This window comes from Lepisma saccharinum, chromosome 7 (genome assembly GCF_977018435.1).
Source record: "Lepisma saccharinum chromosome 7, izLepSacc3.1, whole genome shotgun sequence".
Classification (NCBI taxonomy): Eukaryota; Metazoa; Arthropoda; class Insecta; order Zygentoma; family Lepismatidae; genus Lepisma; species Lepisma saccharinum.
The window spans coordinates 48693378-48709428 of record NC_139235.1 but is presented as its reverse complement, the minus strand read 5'-3'; positions in this window follow the sequence as shown (position 1 = coordinate 48709428).

Genomic DNA, 16051 nt, shown 5'->3' with positions numbered 1-16051 from the left:
AACTTACACTTTCACACCTCTTCCTTAACTAACTAACTCCCTAGCCTTCTTAAACCCGAAGGTTCATGGCTGCAGCAACATAGGCCTTCCATCTTTCCCTATCTTGAGCAAGTTCTATATACTCTTTTCCATCCCTACCAATTTCCCTTAGGTCCATCTCAACGTTGTCTCTCCATCTTCGCCCTGGCCTTCCTACAGGTCTCTTACCATCAGGTTTCCCAACAAGAATCCTGTAAACTCCTCTTTCCTCTCCCATTCGTGCCACATGGCCTGCCCATCTAAGTCTTCTTGATTTAATTATTCTAATAATATCTGGACATGAATACAAATTATGTAGTTCTAAATTATGTAACCTTCTCCACTCACCTGCCTCCTCATCCCTTTTAGGTCCAAATATTTTCCTAAGAATCTTATTTTCAAATACTCTCAATTCATGTTCCTCTTTCAATGTAAGGGACCAAGTTTCACATCCATATAATACTACAGGCAAAATTACGGTTTTGTATATTTTAACTTTTAGTTTCTTAGATATTAAACGAGAAGACAAAAGTTTATTTCCTCTTTAATATAATTTTCATTTGTTAATATTACTCCTAAGTATTTGAATTTGGAAACTGGTTCAAACGAGTTGTTATCCATAATTAGATTTTGATTATTACCTAACACTTGGTTTCGGCCTGTAAGCATATATTTAGTTTTATCTTTGTTAACTTCCAAACCTATCTCTTTAGCAGTTTTGAAAAATATTTTAGCATTATTCTTAATTGTATTTATATCATCCCCTAATAAGTCTACATCATCTGCATATGCTAAGAACTGAGTCACACCATTTAATTTTAGTCCTTCGTTAGTTTCTTTTACCTTCCTAACAGCATATTCTAAGGCAAAATTAAAGAGCAATGGAGATAATGCATCTCCTTGTTTTAACCCATCATGAAATTCCACGGTAATTATTGCAGTTCATTTTATCACCTTTTTTAAACACAGGAACAATTATGGATTCTTTCCACTGTTGAGGGATTTCTTCTGTATTCCATATTAAACAAATTAATTTATGAATTTGACATATTAATGAATTTCCACCATATTTAATTTAATTAACTCAGCTGGTTAATTAGCCTTTTTATTGCATAATGTTCGTCAACTAAATTTTGCATTTAAAAAATGTAGGTCCAGTATATATTAGTCATTGTGGATTCGAGTCAATTAAAACATTTTGCGTTGTTGCGAGAGTATCTATTAGGATAAAATTTGGACATAATGAATCTAAGTAGAGAAATGCAACTTGTATTTCAAAATTACCATGTCCAATTGATCTCCGAAAGTAGTGTTTAGCACGTCACATTTCAAGTACAGTCCATGATTGTATCAAGTATATGAACGAGATGTGTCCCTCCTCTCAAACAATAAGTGGATTGTCCCCTACCGAACGAAGTGTGTCACTTATAAATTAAGTACCCGAAAGCAGGTATTATGCATGAACAGAATAAAAAATACTCTTGAGCAATTACAAATGTTATAAACCAGTTCAAGGCCGGGAGTTATTGACGGTCTTACCCAACCTATCCACCTTAGGTTCCGGGTTCGAGTCCTGGTCTGGAAATCTCTTTTTTAAGTGTCTCTTCATCAATTTAATCTAATTATCATCCATCTTCATACTTTCGATTAATTATAAATGTGACATAAAAGCAAAGCAAAGTAAGAACAAATATAAATAATTGTAAAATGACTACAATGTCAGAAGCACATTTGAAAAATAAAATACGAGCAGAAGATTCATCTTCAAACAGGCATTTGGGGAGAATTGTGTAGGCAGACAGCATGCTCCCGAAACTTGCCAATCCACGTGTAGCATGCATGACCTTCGATACTGGAGTTGTGCTTTTCAGGAAAGTTTGCTCGACGCTCCTCAAGTGTCTTATCAAGAATACCTCGGTGTTTGCAGCATTGCCAACTTATTTTTCATCAGGAAAATCTTTTTCCCTCTATTTAATCTGCGGTTGGCTGTACATTGCATCAAATTCCAGAACCTGCGAGCATGCGTATAGGCACTGTCACGGAGTCGACTGTAAACAGACTCTTGCGATGGCAGTTGAACCTCCTCAACAGGGGTAATCGGTCAGCGCCGAAATACTCTCTGGTGTGTACCAGATCATCGTCACCCAATTGGTCGACCAAGGTGGCATGGCTGCTGGTCAGGAATTGGTCAGAGTCGAGAAATCTGAGAGTAATGGATTTTCCATTGTCCGACCGTATAATTTTTTTATACAAATATATTTCTCCCTGCTGCGCGCTATGATGTTGATCTTCTCCTTGTCGTACCCAAGTTCCTTTATGAAGAAGCGGGTATCGAAATTTTGCATGTTGTGGATAAGTACCGGATAAAATTAGGCTTGCTGATCCTCATTGAACTTCCCTGTGTAATGATTATGGTGCCAAACCATTTTCAACCGGTCAGTAAAATTCCTCCGACAGTGCTGGCAACATGTTGCATCATCTTGCCGTTGCTGCTCTTCTGGTGTGAGGTCCATCATCGACTCCTCCCTGCGTAAAGGTAGGGCGAGCTCCTTCACCCACTCCCAGAGGATTTCGATAAATCTCTTGGCTGCACCCTCGCCTCGATATAAAAATGGCACAGGACTCTGCTTTGTATAGATATGCACATGTGTCGCGAGTCGGCATTAAATGCTAAATCAGTAAACACCAGCCAAGTCCCCGGTGACGAGAGGTCGCTGGGACAGTCAGAAGTTAGTGACCGAGAGAGTCGGAAGCTAGTAGCCTAAGTGGTGCGACTCGTGGAGTGTGTCCATGCAAAGGTTGGGCAGAGCCCAAAGCACACACCGTCAACGGCCCACACGGTGCTGACACGAACAGGCTGACGAACCAGATCAGGTAGTGATGGCACTAATTTAGGTATCAGTGTTTAGTAGTTCAAACCTCGCTCAGGAGTGTTCACCCCCTTACCTGTTCAGCCTGTGCATAATAAATAGGCGAAGGACAAAGGAGCATTAATTATTCACCCTTCTCGCGTTTAAATCCCTCTCGTAACCAAGCAGTTAGACCGAATGTCTCCAGCAATATATCATGTTCAATACGAGGTCTCTTGGCTGGTGTAGGTGTACTTATTTTGATAGGTTTTATATATAACAGTTGGGCTGAAAAGTTCGTAGGCTAACATAGTAAAAAATATTTTTTTGACAAAATTCGATTTTATTATTCAATATAGTTGCCTTTGAGGGCGATGCAACGATTATAGCGGTCATACAATTTTTCGATGCCATTTTTATAGTACGATTTCTCTTTAGCCTCAAAATAGGCCTCAGTTTCGGAGATTGCCTCTTCATCAGTGCTAAATTTCTTTCCAGCGAGCATTCTTTTAAGGTCTGCAAACAGGAAAAAGTCACTGGGGGCCAGATCTGGAGAATATGGTGGATGGGGAAGCAATTCGTAGTCTAATTCATATAATTTTGCCATCGTTTTCATTGATTTGTGACACGGTGCATTGTCTTGATGAAACAGCACTTTTTTCTTCTTCAAATGGGGCCGTTTTTCGTGATTTCATCCTTTAAACGCTCCAACAACGCTATGTAATAATCTCAGCTATCTCGATCAACTTCACTTTACGATCATTTAAAATTATTTTGTGGACTTTTTTGATGTTTTCGTCGGTAACAGCCTCTTTGGGGCGTCCACTGCGTGCATCGTCTTCGATGCTCATTTCGCCTCGTTTAAATTTAGCAAACCACTTCTCAACAGTTGATTTTCCTGGTGCAGAGTCCGAATAATGTTTATCAAGCCAAGCCTTGGCTTCAACAGTATTTTTTTTTCGCCTAAAAGCAATGCTTTATTAACACACGAAATTATTTTTTATCCATTTTTTCACAGTAACAAAAGCTGCTTCACTCACAATGCTATATCTCACGAACTAATTATCCGGCAGCTGTGAAATTTATACACGTATCTTTTGAAGGTTAGTACTAAGTAAAAATCACATGGATTTAATTCTAGTAACGCCATCTATGAGTCAGCCTACGAACTTTTCAGCCCTACTGTTATAGCTGTCACAAGAGGAGGGAAATGGAGTTTGGTACTTATATGCACACTATCAGATTTTTCTGGGGGAATACCACACTAGGCTGACGAATTTCTTACCTCGACGGATTCTGATGATTCAATTTCGATTGTCCTCCAGCTGTGTGTGTATGTGAGTGTGTATTCTATCGACAGTCCGGTGAAAAAGAAAAAAAGAGAGGGAGAGTCTATATATACACCCAGCAGATCATAGATCACGCCCCATGATGTACTTTCCACCCAATCAGAATTCGCCACATTGCCAGTCATGTGTTACGAGTGACCTACTTTCCACCCATTTAGAACTCACCATTTTACCAGTCACATGACACATGAGTGGATGGGGAAAGTCCCGAACATGAAAATCAAATGCAATCACAAAATACAAAATCACAGCTGAAAAAGGCTAGGACCCACAAAACACAACAGGCTATATGGGTCTTGTACCGCTGAGTTCCTACTTAGGGTGTCTATTGAATAGGTCAACTTATCCTCTAACATGCTATGCCCCCCTTTTCGAACACAGGTCGTCATAGGCTTTCACCCACCAAAACACAGGACACTTTGTACAGCTGGGTTTGTACTTAAGGTAAGATTCGTACTTACGGTGACGGCAGAAGGTACCTAATTATACTACTCTCATCGACATCGAGGAAGACTACATATCTCATCGACACCCATTGACTGCGAAGAAGACTGTACATGCCTCATCAACACCGAGGAAAACATTACATGCCTCATCAACACTCATCGACACTCATCAACATCCAGCGACACCGATCAACATCGAGGAAGACCCTACCAAGTGACTGATATTTCATCGAAATTTCATCTGAAGTGGGTTCTTCTCCGAGACTATTGGTCGACTTTTTTACCCATTGTCATCAGCATCCGCAGATTAATAACAGACCCGATGATGTCAAGCACAACTTAGTGCGGAGAGAGGGACACACTAAGTGACGAGATGTCATTTTCAAAAATCTGAAAATGGCAACACAAAGGGATGCCTCAGTAGAACGAGAGAATCCAAGGAACATGCTACGACAAGAGCAACTTCACAGTAACGCGAGAAAGGAAGATAATAATGTAAACATTTCCAACTTTCTCAAAACTGATGTGTATATAATAGTATCTAAGAGGTTTCCTGATAAAGAAGGGATCAGTTACAGTGAAGGAAATGCGAAACACACATGCGTTATATCTTGTGAAGTTGAAGTTGTCCATCCTCAACGTGAAGAAACTTCATATCTCAGTTGTATAGGTGCACCAGGAAACCAAAATGTGTCTCAATCAAATGAAGAAGTTCCGAATCAAATTGTCACACTCTCCAATAAATCCAAACACATCACAAAGGTGAGTAGAGTTGATGCATGTAATGTTCAACGAAGGCATTCAAGCAAAAAGTATGAAGTGGAAGTCAAAGAGAATACTAAATACAAATGCAGCGTTTGTGGACAAGGATTAGAATCATTGAATAGCTTGCGAAGGCATTTAAAGCTACACGTGCCGCTTGTACATCAATGCAGCATTTGCGGCAAAGGTTTTCAACGACGGAATGCCCTCAGAAATCATTTGTCAACATTTCATGGAGGTGAGAAACCTCTCATTTGTGCAAACTGTTCAGCGACATTCACCAGTAAATACCATCTAAAGAAACACATTATTGATAACTGCAGAACAAATATCTACTGAGTTGCAGAAACTCCAAGCTCAATTGTGAACAATGCAACACCGTAGTTATGAATAAGATTAGTCTTGTTAGACACATGGAAAAACACACAGGAAAGTCATATGAGTGCATTCACTGCAAAATAAGCTTCACGAGAATGGACAGTTTTCGGAGACACATGGAAGTTCATGTTACAGATGTACCTCACAACAGCACTAATTATATTCAACTTAACAATGATGATATCGAAGCACAACATTTATACAACTGCATCAAGTGTAGTTATTCAACCGAATTGAAGTCAGATGCTATTATCCATGTGCAGATTCATCAAAGGGAGAAAATGGTTGACTTTCAATGAAGAAGTGAATGCAGAAGTTCGACATTGGAATGCAGCCATGGAATATATAATGTAGTTAATCACAGAAAGATGAAAAACGATTTCTATCGTTGTACAGGGTGCGAGCATTTCTTTGAGAGCAAGAGCAGGTTTGCTAGTCATGTAAATAGAAACTTTAGACGTGCATCAGGACTCATCAGGCACAAATTAATATACTCTGGCATTAAACCATATAAATGCAATGTCTGTCCGTACTCTTCTACAACTAAAAACGGTCTTCAGACACACACTTTGACTCACACGAACGATAAACCATTTACGTGCAATGAGTGCAACATGAGGTTCAAATCTAAAAAGAATCTGAAGGTCCATGTCATTGTGCATACAGGTTATAAGCCATTTGAATGTAATGAATGTACTGATATTTTCCCAAATAAATCAAGCCCTCTAAAAATATTTCAGCTGCACTCAGAAAATAATTCTGCATGGTTGTAAGAAATGCTATAGAAATTCTACAGAAAAGATCATCTATTTAGTCTAGGAATTAATTCGTGCGGTTGTTACGCACACATTGAAGCTGTAGTTCAAACACAAAATACATAAATACCTTAAGACAAATATTGTCCATCGCGAGCCACCACTTTTGCCCATCTGTCAGGCAAGTTACGGATTCCGTGGCGAAAGAAGTCCTCATCCTTTGAAGCGATCCAGTCAGATACCCATTTTTCGATATCTTCTGAAGAAGTGAACCGCTGTCCAATCAAATCGTTATTCATGCAATCGAACAAGTAGTAGTCCGAAGGAGCAACGTCTGGTGAAACTTCCCATCCGACATTTTCTAAATAGGTTTTGACTGGTTTTGCGACATGTGGGTGGGCATTATCATGTTGAAAAATAAGTTTATCATGTCTGTTCTCCCATTCTGGTCGTTTCCTGGCCAGAGCTTGCTTCAAACGCATTAATTGTTGTCGATAACATTCTCCATTAATAGTTTCACCCGGTTGCAGCAGCTCATAGTACACCACACCTTTCATATCCCACCATATGCCCAGCATAACCTTTGCACAGTGAATATCTCGTTTCAGTTGTGATGGACCTGGTTCACCTGGCTTCACCCAGGCCTTTTTTGGTTTCGGGTTCTCGTAATGGATCCACTTCTCATCGCCAGTAACAATGAAATGCAAAAAACCCTTTCTTTTCTGTCTTTGAAGCAGCAATTCGCAAATGGTTTTTCGTCTTTCAACGTCTCTGTCTTTCAATTCATGTGGAACCCAATGTGACATCTTCTGAATCATTCCCATGGCTTTGAGGCGTTTGGAAACTGTTGTTTGATCAACGCCTAATGCTTCTGCAAGTTCTTCCTGCGTTTGACACGAATCCTGATCGAGCAATGCTCTCAATTCTTCGTCTTCAAATTTTTTTGGCTGTCCAGGTCGCTCTTGGTCTTCCAGGCCGAAATCACCACTTCTAAACTATGCAAACCACTTCTGACACGTTCGCTCAGCTAGCGCATGGTCACCATACACTTCCACCAAAATACGATGACTTTCAGTAGCACTTTTCTGCATGTTAAAGTAATGAAGCAGAACACCCCGCAAAAACACTTTATCTGGCACGAACTGCTCCATGTTCAGTTGACTACAAAATGCTCTTGTTGACGCGTCAATCAACTGCCCTATACTATGAACGATGCACGCTGACAGGAGTTTTCAACGCATGTGTGGCTACACGGAACTGTGGGACGATACGCTCGTTACGCCATCTCTTGTCCAGGCGCACAAATTAATTCCTAGACCAAATAAGAAAGCATATCCAATCACATTATGGAGAGAAGAAGTTTGCTTGCAAATTCTGTTACAAACTCTTTAGCTCCTCTGGACACATACAAACGCATGGTAAAAGATTCCACATTAAAAAAATGTCAGCATTTGAGAATTGAATCGTCATGCTCCGAAAACAGTTAGTAATCAATATAAACGTGTGTGTTCGTATCCTGAAATTGTTAGATGATTATCCAGTATACTTTATAACTTATGTAGTTTGTAAGGTAATTTTGTGAGATTGATATTTGGTACTAGAAATATAAATACTGTTTGGTAGACATGGGATACTATTTTACACATCTAAAAAGTCAAAAGAAGATAATAAACTTTTGGCTATATTCATTAGTTTTATTTATACATTTTCAACTGCATTGCTCTCAGTATTTGAAAAGTCACTACAAAGTTAATTTTTGCTGGAAAAAAAAAATATTTACAGAAATATATAGTGAAGATCATAGCATTTTATGATATACATTCAAATGTTCCGGTACTAGTAGTTACTATCAGTTTTCTTTCTGTTGGATTACCAACAGCGAGTGAACTTTGCGCAGGGGATGCTTACATGGTGTGAGGAGAATAAAGACATGGTGTTGTTGATGAGTCATTAAGCTCACTTCCACCTAAATTGTTCTGTAAATAAACAGAAATGTTGCTACTGGGCTGTGGAAAATCCCCGACAACTCCATCAGAAACCCCTTCACAGCCCAAAAATGACCGTGTGGTGCACTGTAGGTAAGGTTGACATCATCGGTCCTTATTTCTTTGAGGACAAAGGTGTTACTGTAACTCTCAACACTGATCATTACAAGCAGATGTTAAACAACTTTTTGGTACCTGAATTATGGAGAAGGAGGATTACTTGTCGAGCAGTGTGATTTCAGCAAGCTGGCGGCATGGCTCACACAGCCAGAGCCTCAATGAGTGCTCTTCGAGCTCTGTTCCCGAACTGCGTCATTTCCAGATTTATTGATGTTCCATGGCCCCCTCGATCCCCAGACTTGTCCATGCATGATTTTTTATGGGGGTACCTGAAGTCGCACGTCTACGAGAGTGGGGCATGCAAACTAGATCAGGTGATGGAGGCTATTGTTGAGACCATTGGCCAAATCAACAGACATATGCTGGAGAAGGTGGAGGCCAATTTCCATAATCGCCTTCAAAGTTGCATCCGCGAAAATGGACGCCATTTGTCCGATGTAAATTTCCGTACATGAATAGCATAAAATGCTATGATCTTCACTATATATTTCTGTAAATATTTTTTTCTTCCAGCAAAAATTAACCTTGTAGTGTCTTTTTGAAATTCGTCTGATTCCCGTGTCCCATCCTTTATTTGACTATGTGTATATTTGCTGAATTATACCACATACCAATCCTCTGAATTGTTGGAGTTTCTTTGATCTTCACAAGTTCTTATCAATGGCTGAATCTAAGTAAAAATTAAACGAGTACATAAGCCCTGTCCATACATGTCCATCAGATCACCACAACATTCATCACTACACAGGATGTTTTCCCATTATACTGAGGACCTCTGGCGATGTTTGTTTCACCACTGTGCAAGTCATGCTGCACTCAAGGTAGTAATCATTGGCTTATGTGGAGCACCTGTGCCATTGAATCTGAAGCTGTGTCAGAAAGTTGCAAGACCATACTTGAAGCAAGCATCCTCCAAGAATGGTCTTTCAGTGCAGTCTTGAAGTGGTGGACTGGAAGTGGAAGTCTTTAGAACTGAGCTTCAACTGCAGCACCAAATAAGATCAGTTGATAATACTGACGACACATTGTTTTCCCCACGTTTTAAACTATTTTATTTCACCATAGAAATCACATAGCATTTCCAAATGTTTTTATATATACATTTCCACACATTAGAAGAACTTCAACCAACAACTTGCTGGCCTAGAACGTATATTTAACCTGGGTTGCTGGCTTTCTACCTCCATGATTTCAAACAAATGAACAACAAGTACAGAAATAACTTAATCCAGTCTGCAACGATCCGTGCTCCGAGCTGTGGTCTCAATTGCTCGTGTATTTGGTGCTTTCGAACTGCACTAGGTGACATCACTTCCACCAAGACTGTACTTCAAGTCTGCACTTTGTACCTTTCGGACACAGCCTTAAAGTCTGTGGCCACAGTGTCCAATGACGCCTGCCGGTTTGACATCACCACCCACCAGACCACTCGTTGATCACTATCAGATAATCTTTTTGGCTTGCTGGGTCGCGTTTGTGGTTTTATCACATCCTCATGTTTCCATTTCACCACAAAATCGCTGACTGCTGTCAGTCGTGTCTGGAAACTGTCCGAAATCTTACAGATGGAATGTCTGAATCAGTGGGTGTCACTATATCATACCCCATTCAGCCTCCCTCAGCTCATGTCATCCTCTCATTTTGACTGCTGGCCATATACACATCTACAGCAGACTCGCTGTCCTTCATGATTCATTCTAGTGGCTCATGCAGGGTGCGAAATCCTGGCAGGGAGAAGGCAAACAATCCTGACCTCAAAAATCCCCCTGCCCAAAAAAATCCTGGGGGGAGAGTTCATGTTACAACAACAAAATATATAAAAAAAGAAAGAAGGTAAAGTGCTCCCCTGTGCATAGCACCACGCCATGAAGGCGTATAGGGGGTGTGGGGGTAACGCCCCACACTTTCTTGATCCGGTCGTGAGTGGGGGTGATGTGATCAGCATCACGCCCCTGACCGCCTTTACCCCCCAGGGTTTCCCCCAGGTACCCATGTTATTCGATGCTGGGTGGGCGCTGGGGCCGCTTCCATCGTTAGAAAAGTTCCCGGATTTGAACCGGCCGGGGATCGAACCCGGGACCTTTAGCATGGTAGTCAGACGCGTTACCGACTGAGCCACCGCGGCCACTAACAACAAAATATAAGCAATTAGTTTTGACTTCTTATGTACTTTACTAAGGATAATAACGAAAACACACAAAATATAGTGTCGTTGTAAGTGCAGAATCATCTCTCTCTCTCTCTCTCTCTCTCTCTCTCTCTCTCTTTTTCAATAGAATTAACAGATCTACTTTACACCAATAACAATGTACGCACAAGAAAAGTAAAAGAAGAATGTCAGTAAAAAAGTAAAAGTAAAGTGCTCCCCTGTGCTTAGCACCATGCCATGAAGGCGTATAGGGGGTGTGGGGGTAACGCCCCACACTTTCCTGATCCGGTCGTGAGTGGGGGTGATGTGATCAGCATCATGCCCCTGACCACCTTTACCCCCCAGGGTTTCCCCCAGGTACCCATGTTATTCGACGCTGGGTGGGTGCTGGGGCCGCTTCCAACGTTAGAAAAGTTCTCAGATTTGAACCGGCCGGGGATCGAACCCGGGACATTTAGCATGGTAGTCAGACGCATTACCGACTGAGCCACCGTGGCCACCCAAATATAATTATAAATTCTAATACTTTTATATTAATTATAAAATTGGTATTAATAGATAGCCAAAAATAAATAAAAGCTTATACATAATAAAACTATTTCGTAATTTATTGACATTTTTAACCAATTCAGTAAAGGAATTAGTTTACTACTATACAAATATCTGATATGCATAAAAGTAACGAATTAATCCTTTGCATATTCAATAATGTTTTTTTTTAATTTTTAGAAATTAATTGACTTTCATATTTAATAACATTATAAATATCATACTCCCTCACTACATTCGTAAACCAACTGAACAACTACACCACTCTCAAATTCACCTGGTTCCACTCCAAAGACCAAGTGACCTTCTTAGATGTGGACATCCACATCGTGGGAGACCACTTGGAAACATCCATACACATCAAACAGACCAACCACCTCCAGTATCTCCACTATTCCAGCTCACACCCCTACCACACCAAAAAAGCCATCCCATTTCCCTAGTCCTCAGAGGTCAACACCTTAATTCATCCCCCTCATCCCGCCAAAACTACGACCTACGCCTGCACCAAGCTCTGACGAACCGTGGCTATCCTCATCAACAAACAAATCACAAGAGCCACCTCCCACAACAGTACCAAACAACCCGAAACCAACCCTCCAGCTCTGATCACCCAATACCACCCCCACCCCCATTTAAGTGTTTACCGTCTCCTTCATCATTTGTATTTATCCACCCTTCTGGCACCTTTTCTCATCCTATTCCTGTATATATATATTGATGCGGAGGTTGAGGGCAGTTGATGTTTCCCCCAGGTAAAAATCACCACAGATTTTGCAGGTGAGGATGTACATAAGGTTTGAGGCATGGCAGGTCCCTTTGGGATGGAGGGTAAATTTGCCAGTGGCCGTGTGCACCTGGAGGGTGTGAGAAGTGATGAGGATGAGGCAGGTCTTGCAACTGGGGCAGTTGCATTTATGAGCAGGGGGGTGTTGGATGTGTGGTGAAGGAGTGTTGTGGACCAGGATGTTTTGGAGGTTGGGGGGGGGGGGGCATTTGAAAACCACTCTGGGTTTGTCGGGAAATATGTTTTTCGTTTCAGGATCACTGTGGAGAATTGGGAGAAGAGAGTGCAGTGTGTGCTTGATTTTGTTGAGGTGGGGATGATATTGGATGATGAGTGCAGGTGGGTTGGTGGTAGTGGTTTGTGAGGCAGCTCGCGATATTTGCTTGGTGACCAGGATGGAGGGATATCCACGGTTAACCAGGGCCTGGTGTAGGCATAGGTTATAATTCTGGCGGGAGGTGGGTGAAGTGTTCAGGCGCTGTCCCCTGAGGGCCAGAGAGAATGGAATGGCTTTTTTGGTGTGGAATGGGTGGGAGCTGGAGAAGTGTAGGTATTGCATGTGGTTGGTGGGTTTTATGTGGATGGAGGTAGTCAGATGTCCTCCCTCGATGTGCACGTCCACATCCAGGAAGGTGATCTGGTTGGAGGAGTGCATCCAGATGAATTTAGGGAACGGAAGTGGTTAAGTTGGTCCAGGAAAGCTGACAAGGATGGTTCTCCATGTGTCCAGAGCGTGAAGATGTTGTCGATAAAGCAGAGCCAGAGGAGGAGTTGGGTAGCCAAAAACTCTTGCTCAAGTTTGCCCATGAAGAGGTTTGCATAGGATGGGGCCATTCTGGTACCCATGGCTGTACCTCGGATCTTTAGGAAATTTTGGTTTTCAAAGCTGAAGTTGTTACAAGTCAGGACAAGGTGGGCTAGGTGGGTCAGGAAGTTGGTGCTGGGGTTGTGAGGTATGGGTTGCTATTGAGGTAGAATTCTATGGAGCGGAGGCCATGGGAGTGAGGTATGTTGGTGTAGAGGGAAGTGACATCAATGGTGGCAAGGATGGTATTTGGGGGCAATGGTGGAAGGGTGCTGATTTTCTGGAGGAAGTGGTTGGTGTCACGGAGGTAGGAGGGCAGAGCTTTCACAAGAGGCTGGAGATGGGAGTCAACAAAGGCTGAGATTCTTTCTGTGGGTGAGTTATAGCTGGACACAATGGGTCTACCGGAATTGCCGGGTTTGTGGATTTTGGGCAAAAGATAGAAGGTGGGGGTGCGGGGATTGTCGGGTATTAACATGGCGGTGGTACGAGCTGTTAGGCCTTCAGGGGGGCCGCGGGTGTGGATGAAGTCCTGGATTTTGTTGAGGTGTTCGGCGGATAGGTCAACTGTGGTGGGTTTGTAGGTGGAGGGGTCAGCCAGCTGGCGGTTGGCTTCCGCCAGGTAGTCTTGAGAGTTTAAGACCACCGTGGTGGACCCCATGTCAGCTGGTAGGATTTTGATGTTGTGGTTGTTGCGGAGGTCTCTGAGAGCTTTCTGTTGGGGGGGGGGGGTTGAGGTTAGGTTGGTTTTGAAAGTTATTTAAGAATGAGCTGTCAGAGGTGGTGGAATTGAGGGCAGTGATGTATCTTTCCAAGGGGTGGTTGGTGGGCAGGGGGGGTGGATCTTGGGAGGAGGGGGGCTAAATTGAAGGAGGCTCGGGTGGGTTTCACTGGTAGTAGTTTGGAGTGAGGGAATCTTGGCCCAGAAATGTTGCCATTGGAGGTTGCGAGCAAATGTGTGTATGTCAAAAAGTAGGCGGAATTGGTTGGGGGGATTTGTGGGGGAGAAGGTCAGGCTTTTGTATAAAACAGCTATTTCATCAGTGCTCAGTTTATGGCTGGATAAATTGAGTACAGTCTGGTTGTTTTTGAGTGGGTTAGGGTCATTGGTGGTCATAGATCTGGTAGGGGTGGGTTTGTCCGTGGACTGGTTGTTTCCCAAGGTGCGATGTGTGGGAGTGCAGTTTTGGTTTTCAGGGGAGTCTATGGTGGTGTGGGAGGGGTGGGTAATGGTAAACGGGGGTCGGGTAATAGCGAGCATGTTGGTGTGGGACTGAAATTGGGTGGCAGTGGAAGGGGAAGGGTGCAGCCAGTCTGAAAAGCTTGACGGCAGAGATTGGAGAGTTTTTGGAGGTGTTTAGTGTTAAGGTCACTGGCAATGGAATGGGCAGTGTACCAGGAGTCTAACCCACTCAAAAACAACCAGACTGTACTCAATTTATCCAGCCATAAACTGAGCACTGATGAAATAGCTGTTTTATCCAAAGGCCTGACCTTCTCCCCCACAACTCCCCCCAACCAATTCTGAGTACTTTTTGACATACACACATTTGCTATCAACCTCCTATGGCAACATTTCTGGGCCAAAAATCCCTCACTCCAAACTACTACCAGTGAAACCCACAAGAGCCTCCATCAATTTAGCCCCCCCCCTCCTCCCAACATCCACCCCCCCTGCCCACCAACCACCCCTTGGAAAGATGTTAATACCTGACAATCCCTGCACCCCCACCTTCTATTGCCCAAAATCCACAAACATGGCAACCCTGGTAGACCCATTGTGTCCAGCTATAACTCACCCACAGAAAGAATCTCAGCCTTTGTTGACTCCCATCTCCAGCCTCTTGTGAAAGCTCTGCCCTCCTACCTCCATGACACCAACCACTTCCTCCAGAAAATCAGCACCCTTCCACCATTGCCCCCAAATACCATCCTTGCCACCATTGATGTCACTTCCCTCTACACCAACATACCTCACTCCCATGGCCTCCGCTCCATAGAATTCTATCTCAATAGCAGACCCAAACCTCACAACCCCAGCACCAACTTCCTGACCCACCTAGCCCACCTTGTCCTGACTTGTAACAACTTCAGCTTTGAAAACCAAAATTTCCTAAAGATCCGAGGTACAGCCATGGGTACCAGAATGGCCCCATCCTATGCAAACCTCTTCATGGGCAAACTTGAGCAAGAGTTTTTGGCTACCCAACTCCTCCTCTGGCTCTGCTTTATCGACAACATCTTCACGCTCTGGACACATGGAGAACCATTGAGCAAGAGTTTTTGGCTACCCAACTCCTCCTCTGGCTCTGCTTTATCGACAACATCTTCACGCTCTGGACACATGGAGAACCATCCTTGTCAGCTTTCCTGGACCAACTTAACCACTTCCGTTCCCTAAAATTCATCTGGATGCACTCCCCCAACCAGATCACCTTCCTGGATGTGGATGTGCACATCGAGGGAGGACACCTGACTACCTCCATCCACATAAAACCCACCAACCACATGCAATACCTACACTTCTCCAGCTCCCACCCATTCCACACCAAAAAAGCCATTCCATTCTCTCTGGCCCTCAGGGGACAGCGCCTGAACACTTCACCCACCTCCCGCCAGAATTATAACCTATGCCTACACCAGGCCCTGGTTAACCGTGGATATCCCTCCATCCTGGTCACCAAGCAAATATCGCGAGCTGCCTCACAAACCACTACCACCAACCCACCTGCACTCATCATCCAATATCATCCCCACCTCAACAAAATCAAGCACACACTGCACTCTCTTCTCCCAATTCTCCACAGTGATCCTGAAACGAAAAACATATTTCCCGACAAATCCAGAGTGGTTTTCAAATGCCCCCCCCCCCAACCTCCAAAACATCCTGGTCCACAACACTCCTTCACCACACATCCAACACCCCCCTGCTCATAAATGCAACTGCCCCAGTTGCAAGACCTGCCCCATCCTCATCACTTCTCACACCCTCCAGGTGCACACGGCCACTGGCAAATTTACTCTCCATCCCAAAGGGACCTGCCATGCCTCAAACCTTATGTACATCCTCACCTGCAACAGCTGTGGTGATTTTTACCT